This window comes from Epinephelus fuscoguttatus, linkage group LG16 (assembly GCF_011397635.1).
Source record: "Epinephelus fuscoguttatus linkage group LG16, E.fuscoguttatus.final_Chr_v1".
Classification (NCBI taxonomy): domain Eukaryota; kingdom Metazoa; phylum Chordata; class Actinopteri; order Perciformes; family Serranidae; genus Epinephelus; species Epinephelus fuscoguttatus.
Genome location: NC_064767.1, coordinates 25,227,114 through 25,242,553, shown reverse-complemented (window position 1 = coordinate 25,242,553; position 15,440 = coordinate 25,227,114). Strand labels below are relative to the sequence as shown.

General features: G+C 40.1%; 1 protein-coding gene across 19 annotated transcripts in view; it reads right to left on the bottom strand.

The window, feature by feature from the left end:
• Positions 1–15,440, bottom strand: part of LOC125903859 (neurexin-1a) — a 403,149-nt gene that overhangs the window by 52,635 nt on the left and 335,074 nt on the right. The window lies entirely within an intron of this gene.

Below are 15,440 nucleotides of genomic sequence, written 5' to 3'. Positions count from 1 at the left end.
GTTTTGTGAGACAGTGAAGGAGGCTCTAAAGTGATTGAACGTTAGTTCTCGAACACATCATTAGTCACAAACCCATAGCAGGTACCACCTTCACTGTCTTGTGCATCTTAACAGAAAGCAGAGTGACAGTAAAGCAAAATGTGACAAAAGATGTTAATGTTCCATATCATCTGACAGTGAAAGCTCTTAGATCAAACATAAAGAATGGCACGTGTTGCAATTTTTCTGTAATGGAGCAGTATTACTGACAGTGGAGAGGGCCTTTCCAAAAAAAAAAAAAAAAAAAGAATCAAACACAAGGTTCAGCACCCCAATCCCTCTGTACATTCACACCCATTTATAATATCTTGATTTATTATTGCCAAACAGAGCAAGCATCTATTTTAGAGACATATTGTTTTCCTGTGTTGATGAAATATTAATTTCAATTTAGAGTGAATGTGGCGAGACAAGTCATTCAAGTCAGAGGATAAAAGGCAATTACAACTTGTTACAAACTAACTGCATTGATGACTTAAAGAAATAACCATGATTGAGTCATACAGACTTATTCCATAAACTCATTTATTCAAGCGGAAACCCCAGGGGCTGAAAAATGAAGTGCCAAAAACTGCAGTTCCTTGAATGGCCACTTGAGGCTGGCTCCAGAAACAAGTCAATCCCCACAGACCCCTATGTTAAAATCCTAACTTTACATCAAAAATGCCGTTCTAGTGTCTTTAGCTTATGTCCCCCATCAGGACAACTGTATGGGGAATTAATTTTTATATAAAAATAGTCTCTGCACTGAGATGCTGCAGGCGTGTCCGCTGAATGTGCTGAAGCAGCGCCCACTCACAGGAAAGCTTCAGCCTTTTTTAATTGTAGCACTACAATGGATGCTCCATCTAGCAACTTTATTGGACTTGTACAGCTGTACATGTTTGAGCCACCAGAGCAAGAATCATATTCAGAGCCAGAGGACACTGACCTGCCCGAAAATCTACCTAGTTTTTCTGAGCCTGCAACAAAATGGTAGTTTTATCTATTTTTTGAAACAACAACAGCTCTATGTCTTATAAAGTGTAGAGGCATGATGTATGGTAAGGGTTGCTCCACTGCATCATCGAGCATGCTTTTAGCCCCGCCCAAAAAATCCTAGACACAGAAATAGTGAAAAACAGTAACAGATAATTCCCTGTCTTTTCACATGCTTTCAACAAGTGTTTGACTATAAGGTTCAAAAGTTACACATAACTAAGGGCGGGCCTTTCTGAGTGGCAGGCCGTCTGCTGATTGTGTTCTCTGTGTCCGGCCCCCTCTCCTCCACAGTGCCAGCCTCCTGTCCAGATATGGGCACTTCTGCCTCCAAAAATCCATGATGGCAGCAGCCAAAATGCTTCAAAACAGGCTTCCACAAACCAATGGGTGACGTCATGATAGCTACATCCAATACTTTTACAGTCTGTGCATTCACTCTGCATTAGATGGACTACACTTTTTACAGTGGGCCACCAGCTTATTAAAAGGAGCCATATGGTTATTGCTTTTTGGCCTTGAGCCGATTCTAAACATGCAATGCTTGTCTCGTCACAAGGGGAGGGTCCAGAGGAGCAGGACTGGCACTGACATCAACCAGAATCTAAACACACCGTAAAAGCTTTTTTGTTTTTGATAAATAACAAAACAAGTGGAAGTTTTAATCTGAAAAGCCTTTAAATTATGCACATTTTTTAATCTTTAAAAAACAACTTCACAAAATCCTGATGAAAAATGAAAATGGGGAAAATGACTTAATTGTACATGATGTCATTAGTGTAGTTTTTTTCACCTATGTGGTGTTGCTGCTGTGGTCCTACGTTGTTAAAATCTGCCACCCCCTAGAGTAACCTATATAGCAGCATATGCTCTGGTTAGGGAATGTTTATTATATTTTGTTTTGTTTTGTATGTGCATGAGAGATTACTGTAGGCATGATTGCCTTGGATTGCTTATACTTAACGTAAGTATTGGTTTTGAACTTGTTAAGAACTTTAAGCAAAGAGAAAAACATTTTCACATCCCAAAGAGGCATGCTGTGCATTTTGTCTTTTAGTGTTTCCATGACATCAGTTCAATAAATTATATAGTTAGTGGTTAGGAGTATCCCCTTGAGCTCTTGGGCTTTATGTACCTGCTCTGGCCTTCTGTGTGTTGCTGCCATCTGGTTCTTTAAAAGCACAATATTTTTTTAGCCTCAGCGATTCATCTCTCTCTCACACACACCCACACATACACACACTCTTCTGTGCCTCCCATTTAAAATACTGTAGACACACCCTTATCATCAATTTAAAACTCCTAAAGTAGCTTCAAAGCTTGCTGAGAGGATATCATTGAATCCGAGCACTTTGTGTGAAACTGAGTCATTAAACTGCAGTGAATACTGCCATCATTACACAGACGGCATAAAAACATAAGCATGGAAACATTAATAGAATGTCTCAAAGGAAGCTCGATCCCATCTTAGCCTCAGTCTCCTCAGATCCACATGCTATGGATCAGCTCTAATAAGCTCTTATAACAGTGCATGATCGAAGTCTGTGAATCCTGCCGCTTAATGCAGCTAAGATGAGTGTGTATATTGGTGCAGCGTCTCTCTCTGCTTATGAGCTGCAGTGAAAGGAGCATCTGGTTGAAGGCTCAACCTACTGTAGCAGCGCAGCACTCTGCATGTCATTATCCAGTCAGCACAGCCAATACTACACTACATCTCTCTCTCTCTCTCTCTCTCTCTCTCTCTCTCTCTCTCTCTCTCTCTCTCTCTCTCTCTCTCTCTCTGACTCTCCCATATGCACAAACTGACTCTTTTGTTTAAGCCCCCCCAACACACTCACACACAGACACACACAGAGCCCGGTTCCCTTAAAGTGCAGAATGAGTCGAGCGTGTCTCAAGAGCCAGAAGCTAAAGTGCAATTAAAACCATTTGTAATGTGTCACACCACGTTACCAAAACTAGGCCGATTGTATACTTTGTAATGTAATTTCAACAGATTATATAATCTGATGCATTAAAGCTACAGTACTAACACAATTTACTGAGTCCTTGCGGGCAGAAACACCAATCAACAAAAACTGAAAAGCAGATGGCTACAGTGACTGCGGCTCATGTCAGGTCTCCAGTACTGAATAGGCGAGAGGACGATCTGCAGACGCTGATGTCGTAGTGAAAGCCTTGTGTTGGCTGCAATCTGTGTCAGTTTAAGAGATTCTGCCCCTCTTGAAACCCTTCAGCAGATCCAGGGAGACAGCAGCTCCTCAGCAGGACTAAATGCAGCAAGAGGCAGCATCTGCCATCCTCAGACCTCACAGTAAGGCTGATTTTCCCACAATTCCCTATATCTCAAGTACTTGAATATACAGTGAAATTTAGCATAAGACTAGAAACCGTGATTCCAACAGGAAACTTTGTTTCAAGGACTACCACACACTGAACACATTAATTCAGAACTTTTTATTACCATTGCTCTTGGAAAAAAAAGACAGCAGAGAAGAGACAGAAAAAAAAGGTTTAGTGGAGGGACCAACCCAATTAAAATCCTGCTTTTAATAGCCTCCTTCAATTGACTTTTAATGTTCCCCATGGTCTCGTTAATAAATTTACTGCATTTAGTCACAAACTGCCAACTCGAATTTCCATAGCATAAAAAAAGCCTACTTCACAGTCTTGGAAGAGATGAAGAGGTAGATGAAAGGGGGTGACAGACAAAGGACAAAAACCAAACCATCAGATTTAGGGAGTCAGATATCAGATAAAAGATAAGAGCTAAATCTTCAGGCTGGGAAAATACAAAGTTAAATCTTTGACATGCTTAGAGCCCATGTTTCTCCCAGATTAATGTGATTAACTTTGAGTGCTGTTGCCTCTGCCCTCTGAGATAGGGCTGGCATTTGCTTTAAATGCCAATATTATTTTTTCTTAATAATAATCCAATACATTTCGGCGTTTCCTGAAATTCGATCTACTTAGACAAGTAGTTGCTCAGTTAGTTTAGCACTGAGAGGAGCCTAATCCTAGAGCTCTAATAGGGTGCAGGCTTATGTCAGAGAGTGATTGATAGCTGCTTACATAAACCCAGCCCATTACACCCTGTACAATTTTAGGGCTGCTCACTTGGTAAGTGCTGCTCCCCACAGGGCTGCCCCCCTGGGAACATACTGTACGGTGCACACATACCGCACCCGAATAACTCAGCCCTGCCTGACACTCTGCACGCTGCCTTGATTAATTGCTCATCAAGCTGCAATAGAGTTTAATTAACTGATGAAGTTGATCCACCATTCTCCTCTAATCTGCTCTCTTTTTTTTTATGCTTCTCATCCTTGCAGCTGGAGGGTGGAGTAGCCGCCGCAATACTCAGGGTGTCAGTTTCTCGTTAAAACTCCCCATCTGCACTCATTATACAACCATAGAGATACTTGTTTTACTAGCAATAAAGCCACAAAACAGCCTCTGCAGACCAAGTATTTTTTTCTGTAATTATTAGTAGCACTGAGTAGCATCATTTTTTTTTCTTCCAATCATGTCAACAAAACCATGTCTGAACAAACATGTGTTAAACGCTTCAAGTCATTTGACAGACTTCCCTGAATGACAGCTTAGGTTGTAAAATTTTAAATAAAACTTAAACCTCTTGATAACAGTGTCCCCATTAATAATAAATCAATTAATAAATAAATCATGTTGTCTTTATGTTTTTGTGAAAAGGATATGCTATGTTGCTCATAATGTGCTCGAGGGTCAAACAAAACAAGTGCAAAACACAGCGAGTTGAAATGATCCACACGTTACTGGAGAGAGCATATTTCCTCGGCCCACGTAAAGACGACGTCTGAAAGGAAGGAAGTGAGAAGTGATATCTGAGATGGTGTTGAACCTCCTCTCCAATCTCTGCAAAAATGAACACCACGGTGTAGGCTGTCCTAATGTTTTGCTTGTTTATGAGTCATTCATGTTGACAACCATTGTGCACCCGTCACATTTCATATCTCACCAGTCCGACGCCACAGGACTGCAACACATCTCCCTCCAGTGCACATGTCTGTGAGGGGTCTGCTGGCAGGTGGGAGAGCACCTCCGTCATCCCTTCAGTGTGTGTTGTTCGTGCCTGTGTGTGTGTGCTTGTTGAGGGGATATTACGCTCTCATTGTAGAGGCTAAATGTCTTAATGTAGCTAGGGTGAGCAGACTGTACTGTTCACCTTATCTTTTAATTACCTCTGACAGTCTTCTGCTTCTCCTTTTTTTAGCAAAGCTTAGTTAATGAAATTACAGACGTAATGGAATAATTAGAAGAAAGATTCTTTTTCCCCTTACAGCATGTGTTCTGTAAACTGTGTATTATGCCGTAATTTAACTACACACCTGAAATTACTGGTATGCAAATGTGTGCATATGCAGTCGCTCACATGTGATTTTTACAGTGTAGTAAATTCATATAAAGCCTTAGGGCATTAAGGAAGCACTGCTATGGGTTTGCAGAAAATGAAATTTCAGCCTCATGAGAGCGCTACATGATACATTAACTCTGTAATATCCTGAACAATTTAATGATGTCATGGGCTGTGACAAAACTAGAGTACATTGTCTCTGTGGAAAGCCAGTGTCCTTATCACATACAATACAAATCACATGTATAAAGCACATGCAGTACAACCTCCTACACATATGTCACAAAACTTATCACTGGGGCTGTAGTGGAGTCAAAATTAGGTCAGTTAAATCAGACTTGGCTGTCTAATACTAATATTTGACTGTTCCTATTTTTTCTATACAGAGTTTGAACAGTGTTTGGCGTGACGTCACAGCGACATTCACGTTATATAGTAAACAAGCCATATTGGCCCTCTGAGTTAATGTGCGCTAACGACAGATCCAAAATGAGCAACATTTTTTTTGCCAACACTAGATATCAAACAATAGCCAGAGACTGTATCATGTAAATTAATGCCTCTCTTCCTCCAGGCAGCTGCCTCCATCTCACTCAGACTCACCCTAGGTGTGTGTCCACAGCTGCCTGTACCAGAGAGCTGTGTGAAAGTGAGGAGCGCTCACTCTGGAGCTGAATCTGGGAACATTCCAGTTACTTCAGTCAAATCAGAGTTGGCCGTCTAAAACTACTATTTGACTATTTGTCCTTTTTTATTGGATAGAATTTGAGAGTTTGAACAGGGTTTGACCAGACAGAACAGTGACGTCACGTAATATAGTAAACAAGCCAAGTTAGCCCTCTGAGCTAATGCGTGCTAACTACGTTAACGACAGATCGGAAATGTTTTTTTAGCCAACAGTAGATATCAAACAATAGCTAACAACAGTTACTATGAGTTGTAAATTAAAACCTCTCTTCCTCCATCTCACTCAGACTCACCCTAGATGTGTGTCCACAGCTGCCTGTACTACTGAGCAGTGTGACAGCAAGGAGCGCTCTCTCTGTAGCTAAATCTGGGGACATTCCAGTCCCCAGAGGTATACTTACTGACAAGCATTAAAAAAAAGAAAAAACTGCTCCACCAGAAGGAATCTCTATCGACCATGGGGTCGCTGACTGATGATTCAAATCTTCAACTCTCAGGGGGCAGCCGTACTACAGTATAGTCTGTGTATTCAATTCACACTTCTATAGAAGTAAAAGATAAAAGCTATAACATCATCTATCACATCAACCTTCTAGCACTTACACATACTGTGTCACAAAACAGAACTTATAACATATTCTCAAAATAGACAAATACACACTTGCCCCAGAGTTATCTAAAATGTATAACCCATATGCAGCTTTTTGGCAGAACCCATCTACAGCACACTTGTACATATGGTTGCTTATCACTGCTTGAAATGTAGGTGCCATTAGGTTGTTAAACATGACTCACTCTGTTGAATTTTGACACACACAATATGGCGTGACTGTAAGCAACTGTCTTTTTGTAAACATAGGTGAGTAACAAGCCCTTAAACAGAGAGACCTTGACATCAGTTGGGCATATGAAATTGATTTACAAGCCCGTGGTAAATACTGTATGCCTTTCAACACTTTCCATTATATGCAGTATGTTTACCATCCATTGAATCGTCTGTAAAAGGGTGGCCAAGATATTTGACCTCCCGGTTTACTTTATGAGCTTCACCACTAAAGAAGAATCCAGCATATTAACTTTCTACCCACTTTACATAGATCATCATTACTTTACTCTGCAGTATTTGGTATTAAACCTGATGTCAAAGTCAGAATCAGACTGGGAACATAATATAATTACTGTGGTGAAAGAATATAAGCAAATCACCTGCATATATGACATGATGAGGCTAATTAGGAGATTATTAAAAACAAAAGCCTGTTTTGAAGAGCTTAACTGTCTGGACAACTTTGTTTATCTCTTACTTCCTGTCTTTATTTACCATAGGTACACTTGCTTAAAGCTTGGTGACAACTGTTAGAAAACTATGTCCATGAATCCTGAGCTGGACATTAGTCAACTTTTTAAAAACATGTTCTAAAACCTGAAACAAAATTGTTCAACAAGGTTTCCCTCCCCCCACCATTTCGCCATCGCCTCGGAGCGTTTCCATTGTGGTGAGGTATAAGTGTGCTTGCTGGGAGCTCAGCTTATTTCAAAATCAAGTCCGCCGGCTAAAGTGCCTAATTATCTGTGAAGTTGGCTTGAAATTGTTTCCATTGCTAGGAGACTCTATCAACTAGCTTTCTGTAGGAGAGCTTCATCAAATACCTCAAGTTAATAAATCATCAAGCCAGCCGCAGCGGCTGTTTGAAGGAGAGCACTAAGAGAACAACAGGAGACACACTTGTGTTGTACCGGTGGAAGAAAAATAATAGAAAAACATTCATTTAAACTCATGTATAATGCAGCAACACCTTCTTTGTAAGATGCAGCAAGGAAACATATATAATCACTAAGTGTTTTTACACAGGGGGAAAGATGGCAATAAAAGTAAAATTTTCCACTCATTAGTGGTACACGAGTGCTGCAGTTCAGAAGTTCACACTGACTTGGAAGTGACAGGAGTGTCCGTAATGGGAGCTGGACAGTGGCACTTTTGAAAAGGCACTGCTTGTCTTTTCCTGAAATGACATTTGCTGTCTGTCTATACTCTTTCTTTTGCTCCATCTTTGGCCCGTCTGTGACACATTCCATCAAGGGAGGTCAATAGATATCTGAAATTTCGTTCTCTCTCGCTCAAAGAAATCAATTCAGGTTTCAGGTGATTCTCCTGTCGGTCCGCTTGTGACAGCTGGCGCGCAGTCGGGGTGAGTTGACCTTCATCTCTGTCCTCTCTGCCAGGACTTCCTGCGTCCCCCTGAGCATACTCAGCGTCCAGCTCACTTCATCTGTACGATTCATACGGCACGGCTTTCTGGCTAAATAAGATCAACTATAATCAAGTGTGTGGTTGGGGAGAATTGGGGATAGCGCAATCGCTCTTAGTAAGAAATGGAAAAAAACCTCAGGTGGAATTGGGGACATATGCCTGAAGGCAGGGAACATATGCTATGACTGACCCTTCCTCCTCGGGATGAAACTTCCAGACACTCATCTTGATAAGGATACACATCATGACAAACATTTTGTTGTGTCTACTCAGATTATCTCTAGTTCAGGGGAACAAAAACAGATGTAAGTCAGTAAGCTAGTCAGTCCAGTAGGTCCTGCATGTCAAAATTAAGCAGGATTTATACTCTAGATTTGAGCCTAATGTTATGGATAGTGTCATGCAGACATTCAGAAATGGTGACCTTATGAAAAGGGGTTATTATTTTGACGGTTTTCACTGAGACAAGTTTTTTGTTATAATGAGATCGTTTCTCATAAATATGCAATCCCTTCTTGTTCTACAGAGATCTGTTCCACTGTGTTTTCTCACTGTAAGAGCTCGTCATGTAATTATGTGACAGGTTTGCTAATCTCGTAAGAAGGTGTCACACACATTTCGCCCCGGTGATGTGGAATCGCAATCTTAACACAGTTCAGCTAAATTATGTCACATTTCCATAATTATGGCATTGTGTTTTCAATTTATAATTGAGTAATTATTTGGGTGACTGGTATAACAATGGATTTAAAACAGAAAACTTGCCATCTTGACTGGCAGGAAAGATTCATCTATGGATTTGAGGTGCATTTGTACAGATGAGCAGAATAGAGCGAACCAGCGCACAGCCAATGACTGTTTTCCTAGAGAGTAGACATTTATTCTGACTCCAAAGTCCCATAAAACATTTAAACTCTCAAAACGGTTCTCAGTTTTCTCATAGCTCCACTTTCGGCTCAGCTTGAGAAAAAAAAATCCAGCTGGAACTAAACAACCAACAGAGCTCCACTCGTTCCTTATAACACATCAGTCAGGCTGGTGGACTAAAATAAACGGATTCACAGTATGAAGTGACAAGGTTGCATAAGGGGCACATTAGCTCGGTATCATCGCAACATGAAGAGCCGATGGTGAAACATTCAAACACAGCGGATGTTCACGGTTCATGCAATATGTAAAACTGAAAATAATGATTATAATGAGTTAAAAACAAAGCAATACAGTTTTGTAATGAAAATAATAATAATTGTGGTCGCTGCTTATGTCAAAGGCAAAAACAATTAATTTAGCTGAATAATGTAAAACACGTCAAGTGTCTGAAGTGAAAAACAAGCTTTAGATGGAGAACTGTTTATTACATATCCCCTCTAAATTTCCTCTTTACTTGCAAATAAGAACCTTTATATCTGAAATCAATTTCACCTCTGTGATCTCTCTCATACTGTGATTATATAGTGATTATATATACAAAAATTGGAAAGCACTGCTTGGTTTCTGTACTGTAGCTCACACAAGAACAAATTCACTCAACACTCCAGCTGATCTGGAGGGCTGGAATAATATTTGAGATATTGTTTTCTGCCATTACGTCTGTCATCAGTGGTTATGGCGGACAACATTTCAATTAGATTTTGGATCAAGTTTGCAACTTCGCTACTTCGCAATATGTTGATAATGTTGAACCACGCAGAGCAATTTATAAAGAGCTGAATCTTCATAGTAATGCTTCACAATCAAATGCAGACAAATGTGGATTTAAATTGTGGTAACACAAACATCTCTGTGTACCTCCTGCATGCTTCACAGTAAAAGCCACACTTCTTTTCACCTTGCTTTCATCAGGTTTAGGGCAGCTGCAGGGCTTTTACTATAAAGACATTTCAGGCTCATTGCATATGCAGAGGTATTTCAGTTAGCAAGGAGTGCTTATTGCTCGGTACAAGTTGGCTTTAATTTATATTTGTTCATGTTTTCCTGTGTGTTTGGATACATTACAATTATTGCATAAGACAAATGGAAATTACAGCTCTTTGCAACATGTTTACTGTGGAAATACATACGGGAAAGAACAATAAATTTGATAAATAATGCAACCCTTGTAGCGTTTCTACCACAGGCAACAAAGTAAAAGTGATCAGGATAAAATGAAGCAGGCACAAATACATCACATGGCCGCCCAGCACTGTCTGCAGACCATGTTGTTGTCTCTTTCATCTGCTGTGCATTCTTGTCTATAATCATTCATATAAAGGGCTGTTAAAAACATTTCTTAAGCCAAGTGTAAAAAAAGCTTTGCACCATATTTGGTCATTTGTTACCGTGGCCTTTTGCAACTCTTATTCCAATTATTCATTCTCAGGCTGCGTCTTTCATATGGTAATTCATTATTTCAGTCAAGAGTTGGAAAGCATATCGGTTTGATATTATGACCTGAGTAAGAATTAAAGTCTGGGTAAAGCAAAATCAGTGATTTCTTGTTAAACACATTATCCATGTTCAAAAATACTTGTTGAAAACATGTGCAAAGATTGGGACTGATTCAAACCTGATTTTTCACCATTTCTGTTTCCAGGATTTTTAGGATGGGACTAAAAACCTGCTCATGTCTCAACGGAGCAACCCCCATCATAACTCCTCCCCTACTATATAAATTCTACGTCACTACAAACGTTAACTTAAAGCCCAGCGCATAGCATCAGTGTCATTTTGTACAGTGTGTGTGTGTGAGCAGTGAGTTTGCCAAGTTCCACGAGCTGTCTGAGCCCTTTCAGTCTGATAAATACATATCTGTTAAATGCCATAATCATATAAATACAAGCAAAGTAGCCATCACTAATGTAATTCTCAGTCTATCAGCCCAAATCGGCTACCCGGCCTGCCGGCTGTTACTGCTCACTACTGTGGATGTGTGTTTTGTGCTAACGTTAGCTGCTTTTAGCTGCTGAACAAGAGGTGTGTGTGTGTGCTGTGCAACTACACACTGTGTGCAACTGGGTTAGTTGCTGAGAGGTTGTTGCCGCGAAGTGGCTCCTTCTTCAGCTTGGGGGTTATGTTTGCTTTGTGCTACTGATTTAGCTGCTAACGAGAGTCTGACGTTGCACAATGGCTTGCTCTCTGGTTCACAGGTTGTGCATGTTATTTAGCCACAGGCTTGGCTCCTAACAAGAGTCCCTGACTTTGCAGCGGCTTGGCGGCAGCTTAATACTAAGTTCAGCCCTTTCAGGGGACACAACCCCAGTGAGCAGAGAATACTGCTCATTTTTTCACTACTTTAAAACCTAATATTTTATACTTGCCATTTTGTTTTTAAATTATTCAAATATGGTCTCCAAGACTTAAAGTATGTATTCTAAAAGGCCTGGATAAACTGTTTTCAGCAATGTTCAAGAACATAGGAATACTGGAAGGACATCAATCCACCTTCCCTGCCTCCAGTGCTGTTCAGTGAAGAGGGAACATGGGAATCACTAGCGGGGTCAGAAGTCAAAAGGGTTTGAGGAGGGCTCACCACATCACAGCTCGGCTTCTCAACAGACCTTAAAAAACACACTGCACACCATTTTGAGTCACTCCTCTTTCAAAAGTACAATTTTTACCAAGTCACACCGTCAGTGTGTTCATCATATACTTTATTTCTACCTCTGTAGCAAATATAGACACTTCTGTTTTTGTTGAGGAAGAAAGTTTCTTTGAATTGAGGGTCTGTAAAATAAAAATACCATGAAGTGAGGCAGACTGTGACCTGTGAAAAAACACCACAGCCCCCACATATATATGTTCTACTATAGGCACTTCAAAATAAGACCATTATGTTGTTGGATTTAGAGCTGTGGATGTCTTCCAACAATCTTGGACACCACCATTAACTGGTACATTAAAGCTATGTTACATTTGGCACCAGAAGCTAGGAACTCGCACAACTTAATCTTAGAACCTCCTGTTTTTAGGAAAGTACATCAGAAATAGCCTGTAAAAGTGACAACGGCTTAGACTGAGGCTCGAATACAATGCTATATATACTCGTATGAAATGTGATGAATGATGCTTATAAATTATTTGTTAGTCCAGTTCAGTTTTTGAGCCCCAGAACTTGGAGATATTTGTCTTGTGGAGACATTTACAAGAAGCTCTTGAGCAATTTGTAGCCTTTCATTTTCCAATAAAGAATTTCTAATCCTTGTTGTTTTGTGTTGTAAAATATATTTATACACTATTTGCTATGCACTAAGCAAACTGTGTGTAAACTATGATCTAAAGTTGCACCAAACAAAAGGCTTAGTAATAGAGGTTGGATGTTATTCAGCTTGTTGCCATAGTGATGAAGAGAAGGTAACATAGCAGTCACAAGAGAAACATAATATTATCTTACACACTGAATACCAACTGCTTAGCCTATGTACAATTTCTAACTCAACTCAGAATTTAAACTGAGAGCAACAGCGCTAACGCTACCTGTTGTCTCAAACTGAAAGATGCTTAAATCTGACATGCACTGTAAAACGACAGCAGATAACATTTTCCATTAAGCTGTCCAGAGATGTAGTGGCTGAATATAATGTCTGGCCAGTGTTCAACAGAAATAAGAGAAATATACTTCCAAAAACCTAAATGGGACCATACATGTATATTGCCAATAGCTGTGACTTAACTGGATTACAGTGTTTTAGGGGGCATTTTTCCTTTAAGAGAACCCTAGAGTACTTGTTTCTAATACCTCCACAGAACTAGGAAAGTGCCAAGCTTTAAAATTGCCACCATCAATCAAGAGGTTTTAAAGGATGCAACAAGCAATTTCATGGATGACTTTTTTCAACTTCTCCCAACATTATTCCCCATCAGCCTCATGTATTATTGTGCCATTTCTTTTCCTTCATCCAGCCCAGTTTCTCTTTGATTCCAACGCCACCGACAAAAAGAGTCTCTTGGTGCCCTCACTTATTCATGTCCGCTGACTTCTCCGTCTTTTAATGTTAACACAGCTCAAACTGATTTGCCTATTCCCACACTGAAGCAAGTTCATCTCAGAAGAGGAATACATTAAACAGATGTGGAACAAGAGGTGTTAAGTTATGACAAGGACTACGCTTTACTTAAACCTCAGAGGAATGAACCTCGTCCTAGATTTTTCAGTAAATGGAGGACTATGGCTGCTTTCGCAATATTTTAAAAATGTAATTCCACACTGTTGTATCTGCTCTCAGGCTCCCATTTTTATTTTGAACAATGCCCAGCAGATGGAGAGGTTTAGTGGGTGCGGGGCAGCTGAGGGAGGAGAGAAAAAGGGAGAAGATACAGTTGCTGTGATTGTGATACAGAATCAAGCCTCTCTGTTTGCCTGCAAGCTGCGTATCCTTTACAGCAAATGGGCGAGGTGAGATCTAATCATTTTACCCCAATCAATCAAAGCTGAGTACATAAATGGATGTGATATGAATTCGAAGCAGGAGAGCTGAAAGAACGTCTTTGACAGAAAAATCGGAGCAAGGACAAAAAGGAAAAAGGGACAATGTTAAAATAGGAAAAAAGTACCTTAATATTGATTCCTAGTAACAGAACAAAAACACACCGATCCATATATTTGACTACAACTGTCTCCCATGTATACTATTTGGCCACGATAAAACTTCAACAGCAGTAGTCAGACACACAGGGCAGTGCTGTCCTACTTCACAAAAAGACATTCTCTATAAACCAAAAAGAAAACATTCAAATTATCAAGAGGGATAACCGTGAAAATGTGTGATTTCTGCGGCATGTGGGATATTTACTGAATTGTTGTTTTTCTCAGACAGTCCTCAAATGCCTGTCTGCTCCCAGCCATATCTTTTTAAAACACAAGGGAGCCTGATACTTACACAGAACACCCTAAAGAGATATAAGATCATTGTCTTTATCCCCAGGTCCAGCAGCTATTTTGGAGTGAGACTGACCCAGCATCTCTGTACTGATGGATGCTCTGATATATTGCAGAAGACTGCAACAATAACCTCACTAGAAGCAGGAGTATTGGAGAATATATTGGGTCTTAGTCTATTCTGATTACGCTTTTTGCCGTCTTTGTGTACTGACATCTAATTTCTTTCAAGGCTGTTGAGTATACAGCTGAGTGATCACTAAAGACAGCCATGTTTTTTTCGGTTAGAATACACAAACATTGGGCTACCATACTGCTAAGTTAATGACCTGCTGCAGCTGGCCAATCACAGGCAGGCGCTGGATCTCGGTTCAATGTGTTTTAACACAGCCCAGTCGCCAGAAGAAAATGTTGGCTTTGCACATCTGAAAACCATGGATATGTAAGATTTGTAAAATACACGTTTCAGATAGATGGCTGCCAAGCACTAAACCACTCTTCCAGATCAACAAACAAGAAAACTAAGTATTTTTAGTGAGACGCTGCGTCACTTCCAGCTGCGACTGTGGCATCAAAATGGGGTGTTTTAGCAAGATATTTGGGCTTTTCCAGTGGTGGCTGTGGTGACAAAAACTGGGTATTTAAAAAGAAAATCGCATCTTTTCCTGACCATAACCAAGGGTTTTTTTTGTGCATAAACATAACAACACATTAACCACAGCATTGTTTCAATATAGTCACCACATCTGAAACACACAAACTGCCTGGCTGGATAGTAAGTTTCAACCAAAAATACTGACATACATGTACAGTAAAGGTTTTTGCACCGATGCATTTTCAGATCAAAATCTATTTTTTAAAATATATTTCTAGGTATTAAAATTAAATATATAAACTGGATACTTTCTTGGTTTTCACAAGCTGAGTGAACAGCCTTCAACATCTGCCAGCTCCTTCTGCACACAGTGCAAGGACTTAAAATTCATCTCTCTCCTCTGTCCTATGGCAGGCTGACATTATGGTGTCGAAGAAAATGCCTGTTAGGGCCACAGAGCAAGGTGACAAGTCTAGCCAGGAGCCGTCATTATGAGCCAGCTAAGTCAGTCATGAGCCCAAATACATTTTCATAAAATGGCAGTCGCAGTGCTTTTCTTTCTGTTTTTCATTCTCCAAATTAACACACTCCCACTGCAATCACCAGCACTGATTTAAATTGATCTCAATCATCTAAATCAACG